The 14,424-nt window shown below is 43.7% G+C and overlaps 1 protein-coding gene across 2 annotated transcripts in view; it reads right to left on the bottom strand.

Annotated features, from left to right (window-relative positions):
- Positions 1-14,424, bottom strand: part of LOC120936212 (fucolectin-like) — a 54,726-nt gene that overhangs the window by 30,229 nt on the left and 10,073 nt on the right. Inside the window, exon 2 of one of the 2 annotated variants that reach the window (XM_040348400.1) lies at positions 9,835-10,014. The gene's annotated coding sequence lies outside the window, so the exon portion shown is untranslated. Of the gene's footprint in view, positions 1-7,660; positions 7,851-9,834; positions 10,015-14,424 lie in introns of those variants that run through there. The other variant, XM_040348401.1, reaches the window with a different exon arrangement.

Raw genomic sequence — 14,424 nt, 5'->3', positions numbered from 1 at the left:
GTATGCAAGGCCATCTTAGAATTCTACTAACAAGAAAGAAATAATATTCACTTTGAAAACCTCTTAACATCTTATAGTATATGTAACAGTTAAGGAAGCACCCTAGCTTCAGAACCTTAACCCCTTACATAAGGAAGCTCTGGTGACCAAAGATTACCTTTATATCAGAGTCCTTTGCATTCCCCTTCACGTCACAGAGTTCAAATTTGCATTTAAAATGGGAACTCTAATGTAGAGGGGGCTCTGGAGCACCTTCCGTAGAGTTGGAGAGTCGCAGACATAATACAGTAGATGGCCGGAGACTGCAGACATGATACAAGAGATGGTCAGAGACTTCAGACATGATACAAGAGATGGTCAGAGACTGCGCACATGATACAAGAGATGGTCAGAGAATGTGCACATGATACAAGAGATGGTCAGAGACTACAGACGTGATGCAAGAGATGGTCAGAGACTGCAGACATAATACAAGAGATGTACAGAGACTGCAGACATGATACAGGAGATGGTCAGAGACTGCAGACATGATACAGGAGATGGTCAGAGACCGCAGACGTGATACAGGAGATGGTCAGAGACCGCAGACGTGATACAGGAGATGGTCAGAGACTGCAGACGTGATACAAGAGATGGTCAGAGACTGCAGACGTGATACAAGAGATGGTCAGAGACTGCAGACGTGATATAAGAGATGGGCAGAGACTGCAGACATGATACAGGAGATGGGATGCTACAATTCTTCTGATTGGAGCAAGTTTCTTGGTGATTGCTACTTTGTGTACCCCGTCTGGTACTTGAAGCTTGTTATGACTTGATTGACGTACGTCATTTCAGGTCCACCATCTTCGGTAAGCCTCCATTTACTACCACTGGTGGCGGTGATCACTCACTACACAATTTGTCTCGATGGGATTCTAATCAAGTTCCCTCATTTTGCACGTGGTGTCTACAGATATATGGACTTTGTGTTTACAACCATTGGACTCTATCTTTCACGAGAACTTTTTTATTGCATTTGTTACTTTATTTATGTTCCCATTGTTCCCATGAGGAACTACCATTATAGATATTAATTTGCCATAGCGCTACACAATTTTGTTTCTGTTTGTTCCAGCTAATGTGTCTTTGTTAGCAGTGTGAGCAGCTGGTCTTATTAATTAGTGTGTTTTAAGCAGCGCAGTATAATCACCCTTTTTTGTTTCATGATACAGGAGATGATCAGAGACTGCAGATGTGATACAAAAGATGGTCAGAGACTGCAGACATGATACAAGAGATGGGCAGAGACTGTGCTTACATACTACAGGAGAAGATCAGAGACTGCAGACATGATAAGTGCAGCCACTGTACCCATCAAGTGCAGCCCCTGTGCCCATCAAGTGCAGCCCCTATGCCCATCAAGTGCAGCCCCTGTGCCCATCAAGTGCAGCTACTGTGCCCATTAAAATCCAGCCCACTGTGTGTCGGTGTGGCTTTCCCCCTTAACCTGCCACAATGGATGGAGTAAGGATGGGATTGAGGGGGAGGGGGATGGATAAAGCTGGGATGGGATCGGGGGGGAATGGATGGAGCCGGGATGGGATTGGGGTTGGGTGGATGGAGCCGGGGTGGGATAGGGGGTGGATGGAGCCGGGGTGGGATGTTGGGTGGATGGAGCTGGAATGGTATGGGGGATGGATGAATCTGGGATTGGAGAAATGGATGGAGCTGGGGTGGATGGAACTGGGATGGGATGGGGTGGATGGAGCTGGAATGGTATTGGGGTGGGGTGGATGGAGCTGGGATGTGATCGGGTGGATGGAGCTGGGATGGGATTGGGAGTGGATGAAGCTGGGATGGTATGGGGGAGGGATGGGGATGTATATAGATGGGATAGGGGGTGGATTGGACCAGGATGAGATGGGGGGTGGATAGAGATGGGATGGGGTGGATGGAGCTGGGATGGTATTGGGGTGGGGTGGATGGAGCCGGGATGGGATGAGGGTGGATGGAGCTGGGATGGGACAGGGGTGGATGGAGATGGGATGGGGGAGGGATGGAGCTGGGATGAGGGTGGATGGAGCCAGGATGGGATGAGGGGTGGATGGAGATGGGATAGTATGGGGGATAGATGGAGCTGGGATTGGATGGGGGGGGTGGATGGATATCCTCTCCCCCAAAATCACTCCAAGTGAACTCTTTGCTTGTCCCCATCCCTCACCCTCTTCTTCATCATCATGCCCCCCTCCCCTCCTCTGTAAGACTCACTTTTAAATTACTCAGACGGTCAGACGAGCGCGCTCGTGGTGTGCCTCCTTCCCTCCTCCTGTTCCTCTGTACACAGGAAATCATTACAGCAAAGAAAGAGGAGGAGCGTGTTCAGTTCGCTCCGCGGTGCACTCACTGCACTGTGGGTGTGTGTGTGTCAAGCAGCTGGGGAGAGATGTCGGCAGACTGCAATGCACAGTGGAGTGGAGCTCGCGGCGTGCGGGAACAGAGACACCCCACACAAGCCGCGAGCATTGCAGGACTCTGATTCCCCGGGACTCTGGATCACATTGCAGGACGGTCCTGGAGAATCATCGATGTTGTGGTATGGACAAATTAGGTGGCCGCGGGGCCCCTTTGGGGGCGAGGCCTAAGGCGACCGCCTAATTTGCCTAATTAGAGAGCCGCCTCTGCTCCTCAGTATTGGAGGCTGGCACTTGGTCGAGTCAGAAGGGTGCCCCTGGTGAGAATGGGTGCTGCACTGGTCTGGCTGGAGGCTGGGTCATCCCGGTGTTTTGGATAGGATTGGTGTGGTCTCTGTTGCTGTCAGCATCCGGTATAGGAGCTGTCACCCTGTCTTTGGGCAGGTCGGGGTGTTGCCATGCAAATCCACTGGAATGATGGAGGCCTGGAAGGCTAGTATTGGTGGAGGCTGTATCTGGTGTCTGTGGCTCTCCCCGAGAAAACCACAAGGGCTCTCTATCTGGCAGGGACGAAGGTTGCACTGGTCTGGCTGAGGGCTGGGCCTGAAAGAAGCCTGTAGTGCATGTAACCCTGGAGTGGCAGTCCAGGGGTGCTGTACAATCAATGTGAGTGAGGGTCACTTTGATTTATTGCACCATGGTCACTGTACCATATACACGCTTTTTTTTCTTCTCACCTGCCTACTGGGCTGGAACCATAGGAATTTTATATTCCTGGCTGGAGGGCTTGGTCATTTCACTGCACAATGGACACCTTTTACTTCCCTCTACACTCCCTTCTCCCCCACTTTCTTTTTATTTATTCCTTTGTTTGTCACTTTTTTTGTTTGTACACAGTTTTTGTATGTGTGAGGGGGTATTAATCCAGGGGTGTTGTAGCTTCACTGTGAGTGAGGGTCACTTTGTGTTAAAACCGAGGTCACTGCACTACCACACACTTTTTTTTACACCTGCCTCTTGGCTGGGACCAGAGGAATTTTTGATTCCTGGCTGAAGTGCCGGCAATTGTATTGCACTGCACAATGGTAACTTTAACTTCCTCTCTCCACTTTCCTCCCCTACTTCTTTTATTTATAGCCCCTTTGTCATTTTTTTGTCTCTTTTTTTTTTTTTGTACATGGTTTTGCACATGTGACTAGTAGGGTGTAGATTGCCCTTTCTCATGGGGAGCCCCACCTAGTACTCGGTTGGGTCTGTTTCCTCCAAAGAATGGGGTCCATATGGTTTCGGCCAGAGGGACCAAGTATAAGTACCTCAATCCCCATCTGGAGTGTAACGTCCCGAGGGATTAGAGTTAAGGTCTTTCTTCTTTGGAGGACTATATGTGCATGTTTTGTGTATCACTCTTTATGCGTGTGCACTTTTTTTGGCACCGAGTGGAGTTTTTGGAGTGTGTTCACACACCACAGACTTTAAAAAAAAAACACCTTGGTGATGGCCAGGTATAAAGCGTTGAAATGATGGAGGTAAACTTGCTTTTTGATTTTTGGATACATAGCCTTTAGGTGGTGATTAAATTGTATGTAAAACAAAATCCCGTTTTGGATAGATTAGGGAAGCATTAAAACCTATGCCAGCTCCTTTTTTTATTAACTGTCTATTTGGGGAGGTTTCCCTTTTACTTCTCCTACTTTCTACGAAATGAAAGGAATTTCCCTCTTAGACAGATATCACCAGAATAAGCATCCCCTTCTTGGTCACCTAGGGCCAGATCCACAACGAGCGGCCGTAACTTAACTTTTCCAATTTAAGTTACACCGCCGCAAAATCTCTACATAAGTGCCCGATCCACAAAGCACTTACCTAGAAATTTTCAGCGGTGTAACTTAAATTCGTCCGGCGCAAGGCAGGCCCAATCTAATGGGGCGAGTCCCATTTAAATTAGGCACGCTCCCGCGCCGGACGTACTGCGCATGCTCCCGACGCGATTTTCCCGACGTGCTTTGCGCGAAGTTACGTTACGCAGAGTTTTGTGAATCGCGCCGGGTAAAATAAGTTGCGTCGGGAAAAAAAAGAGATGCGGCGGGAAAAAGAAATGTAAAAAAAAATTTGACAGCGTCGCGGGAAAGAAGGGTCTACTTTTACATGGTGTACTAACTTTACACTTTGTAAAAGTAGCCCTAATTTTGCGTTTGCAAACTAACAACTTACGGAGACTTCACGAAGGGAAACCGCTTCGTGGATCTCCGTAAGTGCTAATTTGCATACCCGACGCGGAATTTCTACGAGAAATTCCCCCAGCGGCGGCAGAGGTACTGCATCCTAAGATCCGACAGTGTAAAACTATTACACCTGCCGGATCTTAGGAATATCTATGCGTAACTGATTCTGTGAATCAGTCGCATAGATAGAAACAGGGATACGACGGCGTATCCCTTTTGTGGATCTGGCCCCTAGTGTCTTGATTTTGGCCATTATATATGAAATTTCAGAATTTATTTGTTTTAACTAAACTTTAGAATTAACTTCTAATATCTTTGCAAGCCACCAAAATTTGAATTCAGATCTTTCTCAGATGCTTTCTTATCTGTTTCAAGATTGTGCTCCAATTGTATTTTGGAAGTATAGCATCCTATATTTCAAAAAGAAGGGTTACCCAATTGACTTCACTGAGGAAGCGTTTATCTCTCAAATGGACTTGCCCCATAAAATTACAATTGACAAGGTGAAGCAATCTGGGAACACGGACAGATTTGTAACCACATATAACGACAAGTACAAGTCTATCTCTAATGTCATTAGTAAGCATTGTATAATTTTAATATTAGATCAGCACCTTGCCCCGATATTGCCCGCCTTTCTGCAAATTACGTTTAGAAAAAAAAATCACACAGTAAAGAACATTCTAGCTCCCAGTAAAATGGTAACCCTGAACAAGAAACCTTCTCGATATAAGATCGTACTTTGACCGAAGGATAGACGTCTTTCAATGTCATAAGTTTGGTCACCTGACTTGCCAATTCACAACGCACGGTAGTACAAATATTATAACTAACAATGGTAAAAAAACGTTCACATTAAACAATTCATTACTTGTTCAACTGAATTTGTGATTTATGTTCTACGTTGTCCGTGCAAGATGTTATATGTCGAACAGACTATATGTACCTTAAGAACAAGAAATGGTGAACACCAGAAGCTTATACACAAAGGGTGTGAAAAACATAGCTTCCTACATCATTTTTTTTTTTTAAAACATAAAAAGGATATTAAATGCCTCAAGGTTTTTGCTATTGAGGCTTTTTCCGATGGGCACACTCACGGCCAATGAAAGCTTTTCTCTCTTTTGCAGGAAAGAACATTTTTGGATTTTTATGATGGGGTCACTTTTGCCCCATGGCTTAAATGAAGACCTTGAGATTAATACCCTTATTTAAATTTGCTCATTCTATGCACATCTTATTTTAGGTAAATTTTTAGTATACAGTGGAACCTTGGATTACGAGCATAATCCGTTCCAGGAGAATGCTTGTAGTCCAAAGTACTCGCATATCAAAGCGAGTTTCCCCATTGAAGTCAATAGAAATGAAAATACTTTGTTCTGCATTGACTTCAGTAGCATGCAATACCACATGTGGCCAGAGGTGGAGGGGTACTGCAGAGCGTCGGAATCAATTGGAAAGGCCCGAGGATTTCCAATTTCCGAACGGCTCTGCTCATTTCTGCCGCCCCCTCACCTCAGGCCAAAGGTGAAATGGGAATGGGCTATCCCCTGATTACATTTTTGGATATTTATATATTGATAATCTTTTATATTAGACTTAAATGTGTGTATGGTCATGGGTAAAGTTTTTTTTTGTTTATCATGTTATTATTATTTTTGCATAGGGACTGTTGTTTTTGATTTTGTTTTTGTTTTTGTTTGTTTTCTTTTCATATATATGACAATTATTTGTATTGCTTTTATTTTATAGCCTACCCCTTAAAGTGGTTGTAGACCCTTACAACACACTTTATGCTACAGTTAAGCCTATATTAAAGCTTACCTGTAGCTACCCTGGATATCTCCTAAACCTGCACGGTTTAGGAGTAATCCCCCTGTGTCTACATGAACCTTGGATTGCGAGTTAACAAGCATTTTGCAATACGAGCACTGTATTTTTAAAAATCCGGACTCGATTTGCAAAACGAGCAGGATTCAAGCCAAAGCTGTGACGTCATCGCAGCTCCAGCCAATCACAGTGACGGAGCTCGTGATACCCAGTAGTCACTCCGTGAGACATGTCAGCGCCGGAGGGGGGGGGACAAGGACCACTGCAGGGGCTTTGATCTCAGGTAAGTAATTCATAATGAGCTAGTATGCATACTAGCTCATTATGCCTTTGTCTTGCAGGGGTTTTTTTTCTAGAAGGTTTACAACCATTTTAAGACTGAGCAGTGAGGAGGTTATACTTATCCTCAGGCTTGTAATTAGCTCTCTCTCTATATATTTAGCTTATGTTGCCGTCCTGGCCGTGATTATGACAAAGCACAGGCGCGTGAAACATGTAAGTCATGGCAACAGAACAGTGGGCGCTTACACAACTGACTTCAGGACACCTTTCCACTTCATCTCCGACACAGCAGTGATGTCACGGAAGGCGCATAGGCGCGCTGAGAATATCAACCTTGCTCGGCTTGGTTGTTCCCTCTGGGGCCGTTTACATCACACAGTACTACTTTGGAATTTATTTGATCATTCTTTCAGACCGCTGCATTTTGTGTTTTTTTTTTGACTGTCGCATCTCTTTCCATGCTGTGCTTGGTGCACTGGGTCTGATCCACTTATTTGATTACTCCTCATCAGAGCACTCTACTTGGCCCATAGACTTGCAGCACTCCAGGTGTTCTCTATTTTAGATGAACACAGTCACTCTTTGGTGCAGTAAACAGTCCAAGGGTGTTTTTTTGGTGTTTTTATTTTTGGGGTAACTTGGATAAGGATTGGGGAAGAGTGGAATGCTACAAAAAAGAACTATGCACAAGATGAGTACACTAAAGTTCTTCTTCTGCAGCACTTTAAGCATAGTAATGGACTTGGCTTAGTTGAAGCAGATGAAAGTCATGACTTGTTTCAGCAACTCAAAGTCCCTTAGCACACAATAGGGTGGACAACGCTGGTCCCCCCTTTTTCCCTGTACTCTCAGCTGACTCTCTGACACAAGAGGGGTGGGTGGCAGTGGCCCACAGACTCAGTCTTTAGGATCTCTCACACAGTCTGTACTCACAAGCCTTCAGACGAATGGATGCCTCCTTCCAGGGTCTGCAAATAGTCCCAGAACAGATCCACCATGAGACAGTCCCTCAGTCAGCTTTCAGCCCAGCTGAGGTCTCGCAAACAGCAAGCACATGACAGGGTTGCCAGGGAGGGTAAAATGCCCTCCAAGCTGAACTTCTCCCCTCTAGGACAAGACAAGACTGCTCTACAGAGCAAAGTATTTTTTCTCTTACCCAGCAGCCACCAGTGCAAGGCTTCACAAGATTGGCTAAAACTGTATAAATAGTCATGCTGCCCATTACCATTACTCCACAACTGTATTCCAGAATTACCTAGGTAACCCCCAAGGATTGAGTGAGAGTAATTAACCACTTCAATACATGGCATATTCACCCTCTTCCTGCATAGACCAATTTTTAATCTTCAGCGCTGTCGCATTTTGAATGACAATTGCGCGGTCATGCAACACTGTACCCAAATTAAAATTTTATGTTTTTTCCCCACAAATAGAGCTTTCATTTGGTGGTATTTGATCACCTCTGCGGTTTTAATTTTTTGTGCTATAAACAAAAGAATAGAGACAATTTTGAAAAAAACACAATATTTTTTACTTTTTGATTTAATAAATATCACAATTTTAAAAAAAAAAATATTGTGTTCCTCAGTTTAGGCTGATATGTAGTATTCTACATATTTTTGGTAAAAAGAAATCCCAATATGCGTATATAGACTGGTTTGCACAAAAGTTATAGCGTTTACAAAATAGGGGATAGATTTTTTTTTTTTTTTTTTTACTAGTAATGGCGGCGCTCTGGTTTGCACAAAAGTTATATCGTTTACAAAATAGGGGATAGATTTATGGCATTTTTTTTTTTTTTTTACTAGTAATGGCGGCGCTCTGCGATTTTTTTTTTTTATTGTGACCGTGACATTGCCACAGACATTTTGGACACTTTTGACATGTTTTTGGGACCATTCACATTTATACAGTGATTAGTGCTATAAAACTGCACTGATTACTGTGTAAATGTGACTGGCAGGGAAGGGGTTAACACTAAGGGGCGATCAAGGGGTTATATTTGTTCCCTAGGGAGTGATTCTAACTGTAGGAGGAGGGGACTCACAAGGGGAGGAGACAGATGTGTGTTTGTCTGTACTAGGGATGAGCCGAACACCTCCACGTTCGGCTCGCACCAGAACCTTCGAACGTTTGCGCGGACATTTAGAACCCCATTGACGTCTATGGGACTCGAACGTTCGAATACAAAAGTGCTCATTTTAAGGCCCAATATTCAATTGTTGTAAAACGTCTTTGAGAACCCAGGTCTTGCCCCAGGGAACATGTATCAATGGAAAAAAAGGTTTTAAAAACCGTAGTTTTTTCTGGAGCAGCGATTTTAATGATGCTTAATGTGAGAAAAAAATGCAAAATTCCTTTAAATATCGTACCTGCTAGGTGTCTATAGTATGCCTGTGAGGTGGCACATGTTTAGAACTGTCCCTGCACAAAATGAGATTACTATAAGAAAAAAAAATGTAATACTGCTTGCGGCTTTAATGTAATGTTTGGTCCCTGCAATATGGATAAAAATCACTGAAAAAAATAGCATGGGTTTCCTCGCCACCACTCCCCCCAGGTCATTACAAGACCCTTTGGCCCTATATACTTTGAACAGCAGTATACAGGTGGTGCAAACAAGACAAGGACTGTAGGTTTGTTAAGTAGAATCTGAACCATGTCATACTTTGCTGCTGCATATTGCACAATTTCCTAAAGAGACCCTCAACAAACTACATGACACTTGTGCCTGATGAGGCCATTGATGTTCCAGTGGCGGCCCATGAGCCTGGCCATACAGGCTTGGCCCCCCAAAGCGCACGTGCTGTGTCGCAACAATATGTTGATTATTTTATGGGTGGGGCCATTCCAATGCCAGATCTTGGCTGAATAAATTATTTTTTGAGGAAAGAAAAATTCTAGAAAAAAGGGGGTTGCCATCCGGGGCCCCCTTTGAACAAATTCTGTGAAGAACTCCTGTTCTCTGAAGGCCTCCATTATTTCTGCAAGTCAAAATTAAGCAAAAAAAGCGAATGTCAGTCAAGCCTCTTACTACTAAGCTTTCTCCCCATATCTAGCCCACAAACTCATCCACTGATCAATAAGTCCAAAATCAAGTTACGTACCGTTGTACTACACGATTGTTTCTTCCGCCTTTTTCTACAGACTGTGAACAACGTTTTCACTCACGCGATATCCCTTTATACACTGCGCATGCAAGAAGCTCCGCACGTTTCGCCGCCCCTGACGATCCTTTTTGGTGACAGTTGAAGAAGAGGAGGATCAGAGAGACAGGATCAAACAGCCTTTAAACACAATTCAAAGGATTAACCCCTTAGATTCCACAGTGGGTATAACAAGCATGCTTTACTGCATATACAGACTGATTTTTTCGTTGTGGGTTTAGTAACACTTTATCTACATGTACTGTACTTTTTATAGCAAGTTATAGAAACTATACATGATACAGCCACCATTAAACAGTGAACCATCACCAGTCTACGCCTATGCATTCACAATAAAGCCACATACCAGAAGAGTAAGGAAATAGCAGTAGCAAAATGCTTCCAGAAAATGTTTATCCTGCGAATCCAGGAGATACTTATTTTCTTTTTGGCTGAACATTACTCAGAGTTAACTGCTATATATATATATATATATATATATATATATATATATATGAGTTTCTGATGTTATCTCCAAGAGCAGATGGATGGCATAGTTACACCCAGTTTTTCCGGAACAGTTTATATAGCTCAAATTATAACTTTTATTATGCATAAAGAGTAATATAATATTTATAAGAATTTATTACATTTTGTCTTTGGCTGTTCTGCTGAAACACAATTAATCTGATTCATTCCTTTACAAACTAGGTGTGAGACTTTTCTCAAATAGTGACCTAAGAAATTAGGTAATTTTTTTTTTACAAAGAATTTCCTTAATAAACTAGGTGTGTTACTTTTCTTTAGAAAGCAGTACATTTTTTGGACCAGGCAACTAACAATCAGCTTCAGGTCTGGTATGGATTTTAAGGGGAACCCTGTGCCAAAATGTAAGAAAAATGGCGTAGGGGTCCCTCCCAAAATCCATATCAGACCCTTATTTGAGCATGCAACCTGGCAGGTGGCAGGAAAAGAGGGGGGATGAGAGAGCGCCCTCCTCCTGAACCGTATCAGACCACATGCCCTCAACATGGGGAGGGTACTTTGGGGTCCCCAAAGCACCTTGTCCCCATGTTGATGGGGACAAGGGCCTCATCCCCACAACCCTTGCCCGGTGGTTGTGGGGGTCTGCGGGCAGGGGGCTTATCAGAATCTGGAAGTCCCCTTTAACAAGCTTACCCCCAGATCACGACCCCCCCTATGTGAATTGGTAACGGCCTAATGGGTACATTGTACCCCTACCAATTTACAAAAAAATTGTCAAAGTCCTTTATTTAAAAATGAAAAAAGAAAAATGTCCTGCAAGGAAAATCCATCTCACGTCGCCCGACGAGCCGAAAAAAAATGCAACAGCTTCACCTACAAGGGAGGCTCCCACCGAGTGATGCTTCTTCTCTCTGACAGCTGTTATATATCTGAGGGTGGGGCCACCCGGTGACGTAAACAGCTCACCCGCTTCTCTCTGACGCCATGTGAAGTCAGAGGGAGGTGGGGTAATTTTGCTGTGTTTTGTTCTAAACACAGGAAAATTGTGCCACTTTTCAGGCATACTATAGACACCCCCAGGCACGTTTTTTAAAGGAACATTTCATTTTTATTGTTTCACTTCAAGCATTATTAACCACTTAAGCCCCGGACCATTTTGCAGCTAAATGCCCAGGCCAGGTTTTGCGATTCGGCACTGCGTCACTTTAACAGACAATTGCGCGGTCGTGCGACGTGGCTCCCAAACAAAATTGGCGTCCTTTTTTTCCCACAAATAGAGCTTTCTTTTGGTGGTATTTGACCACCTCTGCGGTTTTTATTTTTTGCGCTATAAACAAAAATAGAGCGACAATTTTGAAAAAAATGCAATATTTTTTACTTTTTGCTATAATAAATATCCCCCAAAAACATATATAAAAAAAAAATTTCCTCAGTTTAGGCCAATACGTATTCTTCTACCTATTTTTGGTAAAAAAAATCGCAATAAGCGTTTATCGATTGGTTTGCGCAAAATGTATAGTGTTTACAAAATAGGGGATAGTTTTATTGCATTCTTATAATTTTTTTTTTTTTACTACTATTGGCGGCGATCAGCAATTTTTTTCGTGACTGCGACATTATAGCGGACACTTCGGACAATTTTGACACATTTTTGGGACCATTGTCATTTTCACAGCAAAAAATGCATTTAAATTGCATTGTGTATTGTGAAAATGACAGTTGCAGTTTGAGAGTTAAACACAGGGGGCGCTGTAGGAGTTAGTGTTCACTTTGTGTGTGTTTACAACTGTAGGGGGGTGTGGCTGTAGGATTGACGTCATCGATCGAGTCTCCCTTATATAAGGGATCACTCGATCGATACGCCGCCACAGTGAAGCACGGGGAAGCCGTGTTTACATACGGCTCTCCCCGTGCTTCAGCTCCGGGGAGCGATCGCGACGGAGCGGCTATAAACGAATAGCCGCGTCGTCGTCCCGGATCGCTCCCCGACAACCACTTAAGACCCGGACCATTATGCAGGTAAAGGACCTGGCCCCTTTTTGCGATTTGGTGCTGCGCCGCTTTAACTGACAATTGCGTGGTCGTGCGATGTGGCTCCCAAACAAAATTGGCGTCCTTTTTTTCCCACAAATAAAGCTTTCTTTTGGTGGTATTTGATCACCTCTGCGGTTTTTATTTTTTTACGCTACAAACAAAATTAGAGCGACAATTTTGAAAAAAAACAATATTTTTTACTTTAATAATAAATATCCCCAAAAAAGATATATATTTTTTCCCCTCAGTTTTGGCCAATACGTATTCTTCTACATATTTTTGGTAAAAAATGTCAATAAGCGTTTATCCAGCTCTTTCTGCCTGTGAGGCTGCCATAGATCTTGTGGAGTGCGCTCTGATACCCTCTGGAATCTGTATGCCTCCTAACCTGTAAGCCTATTCAATGCCTTCTCTTAGCCATCTAGCTATTGTGCGTCAAGTAGCTCTATGTCCATTCCTAGCTCAAGAATGCAAAATAAATAAGGAATCCGTCTTACTTAGAGTTTTCGTCACTTCTAAATAATGTAAGACGCATCTCCTGACGTCAAAGTTATGGAACTTTACTTCCTGTTCTTTAGAAGGGTTTGGACAAAATGAAGGTAACACAACTTCTTGTTCCCTATGGAACCTCGAGATTACTTTTGGCAGGAATCCCGGGTCCATCTTAAAAACTATACGATCTGCAAAGATCTGAAAAAAGGGGGGTCTGATTGATAAGGCCTCTATCTCACAGACCCTTTTTGCTGTGGTGATTGCCACCAAAAAGACTGCTTTTAACGTCAGCGTCTTTAGGTTGCAATCCTCTAATGGCTCAAAGGGTTCCGCTGTCAAAGTTTGCAATACTAATGACAGGTCCCATTTTGGAAAGACTGAATTTTGTATAGGTCTTTGCCTGCTCAGAGATCTGAAAGACCTGATTATCCATGGGTCAGATGCTAATCTCTCCTCCAGGAACACTGATAGTGCGGATGCTTGACTCTTTAAAGTACTAAGGCTTAGTCCTTACTCTACACCACTCTGCAGAAACTCTAGGAAGGCCACTGAACTCTGTGTATTGAAGGAGTTCTCTGTGCACCAATTGCTAAAGCACTTCCACACTTTGTCATAGATCTTACGCGTCTCCACTTTCCTGCATTTTAGCAGAGTCGCGATTAAGAGGCTCAAGAAACCCTTTGCTTTCAGCAGCTGCTCCTCAGATACCATGTGGCCAAGCTCCACCTTTCCATTTGAGGGCAGTATACTTGGCCTTGGGAGAGTAGATCTTCCTGGACTGGCAATAACCAAGGGGGCTCTATAGCTATTTCTTTCCACATAGAGAACCACGGTCTTCTGGGCCAGTGAGGTGCTATGAGAATCAGAGTTGTGTTCTCTGCATGAAGTTTCCTTATTACTGCTGGTATTAATACTGGTGGAGGAAAGGCATAACATATCCTGAATGTCCACCCTTGTGCCAACGCATCCACTCCTAGTGCTCCGTCTTCTCTTTGTAGCGAGAAGAACGTTCTGACTTTTTTGTTTCTTCTTGATGCAAATAAGTCCACCTGAGGTGTTCCCCATTTTTGCGTGATTTGTTTGAACACCTCTTGGTTTAATTCCCAGTCGCCTTCTTTCACCTGAATCCTGCTGAGAAAATCCGCTACTGTATTTAAATCCCCCTTTAGGTGGATTGCTGATAGAGAGAGTATGTTTTTCTCTCCCCATCTCAGGATTTCCTCTGCTATTGCCCACAGGGTTCCACTTCGTGTTCCACCCTGCTTGTTTATATAAGCAATGACTGAGGCATTGTCGGACCTGATTTGTACATGATGTCCTTTTAGCTGTTTCTGGAAGGATTGAAGTGCAAGCCCTACTGCTTTCAATTATTTCCAGTTGGATGATCTCATCCTCTCTTCCCTCTTCCAAGTCCCTTGAGTTATCTGGGACCCCAGATGCGCTCCCCATCCTACGCCACTTGCGTCTGTGGCAAGGATCTTGGAAATGGGAAGTGTCCACAGCCGACCTTTGGTCACAATTTCTTATGTCCTCCACCAC

This window comes from Rana temporaria, chromosome 4, assembly GCF_905171775.1.
Source record: "Rana temporaria chromosome 4, aRanTem1.1, whole genome shotgun sequence".
NCBI classification, from domain to species: domain Eukaryota; kingdom Metazoa; phylum Chordata; class Amphibia; order Anura; family Ranidae; genus Rana; species Rana temporaria.
The sequence above is the reverse complement of the archived record's forward strand: the minus strand, read 5'-3'. Positions and strand labels throughout refer to the sequence as shown.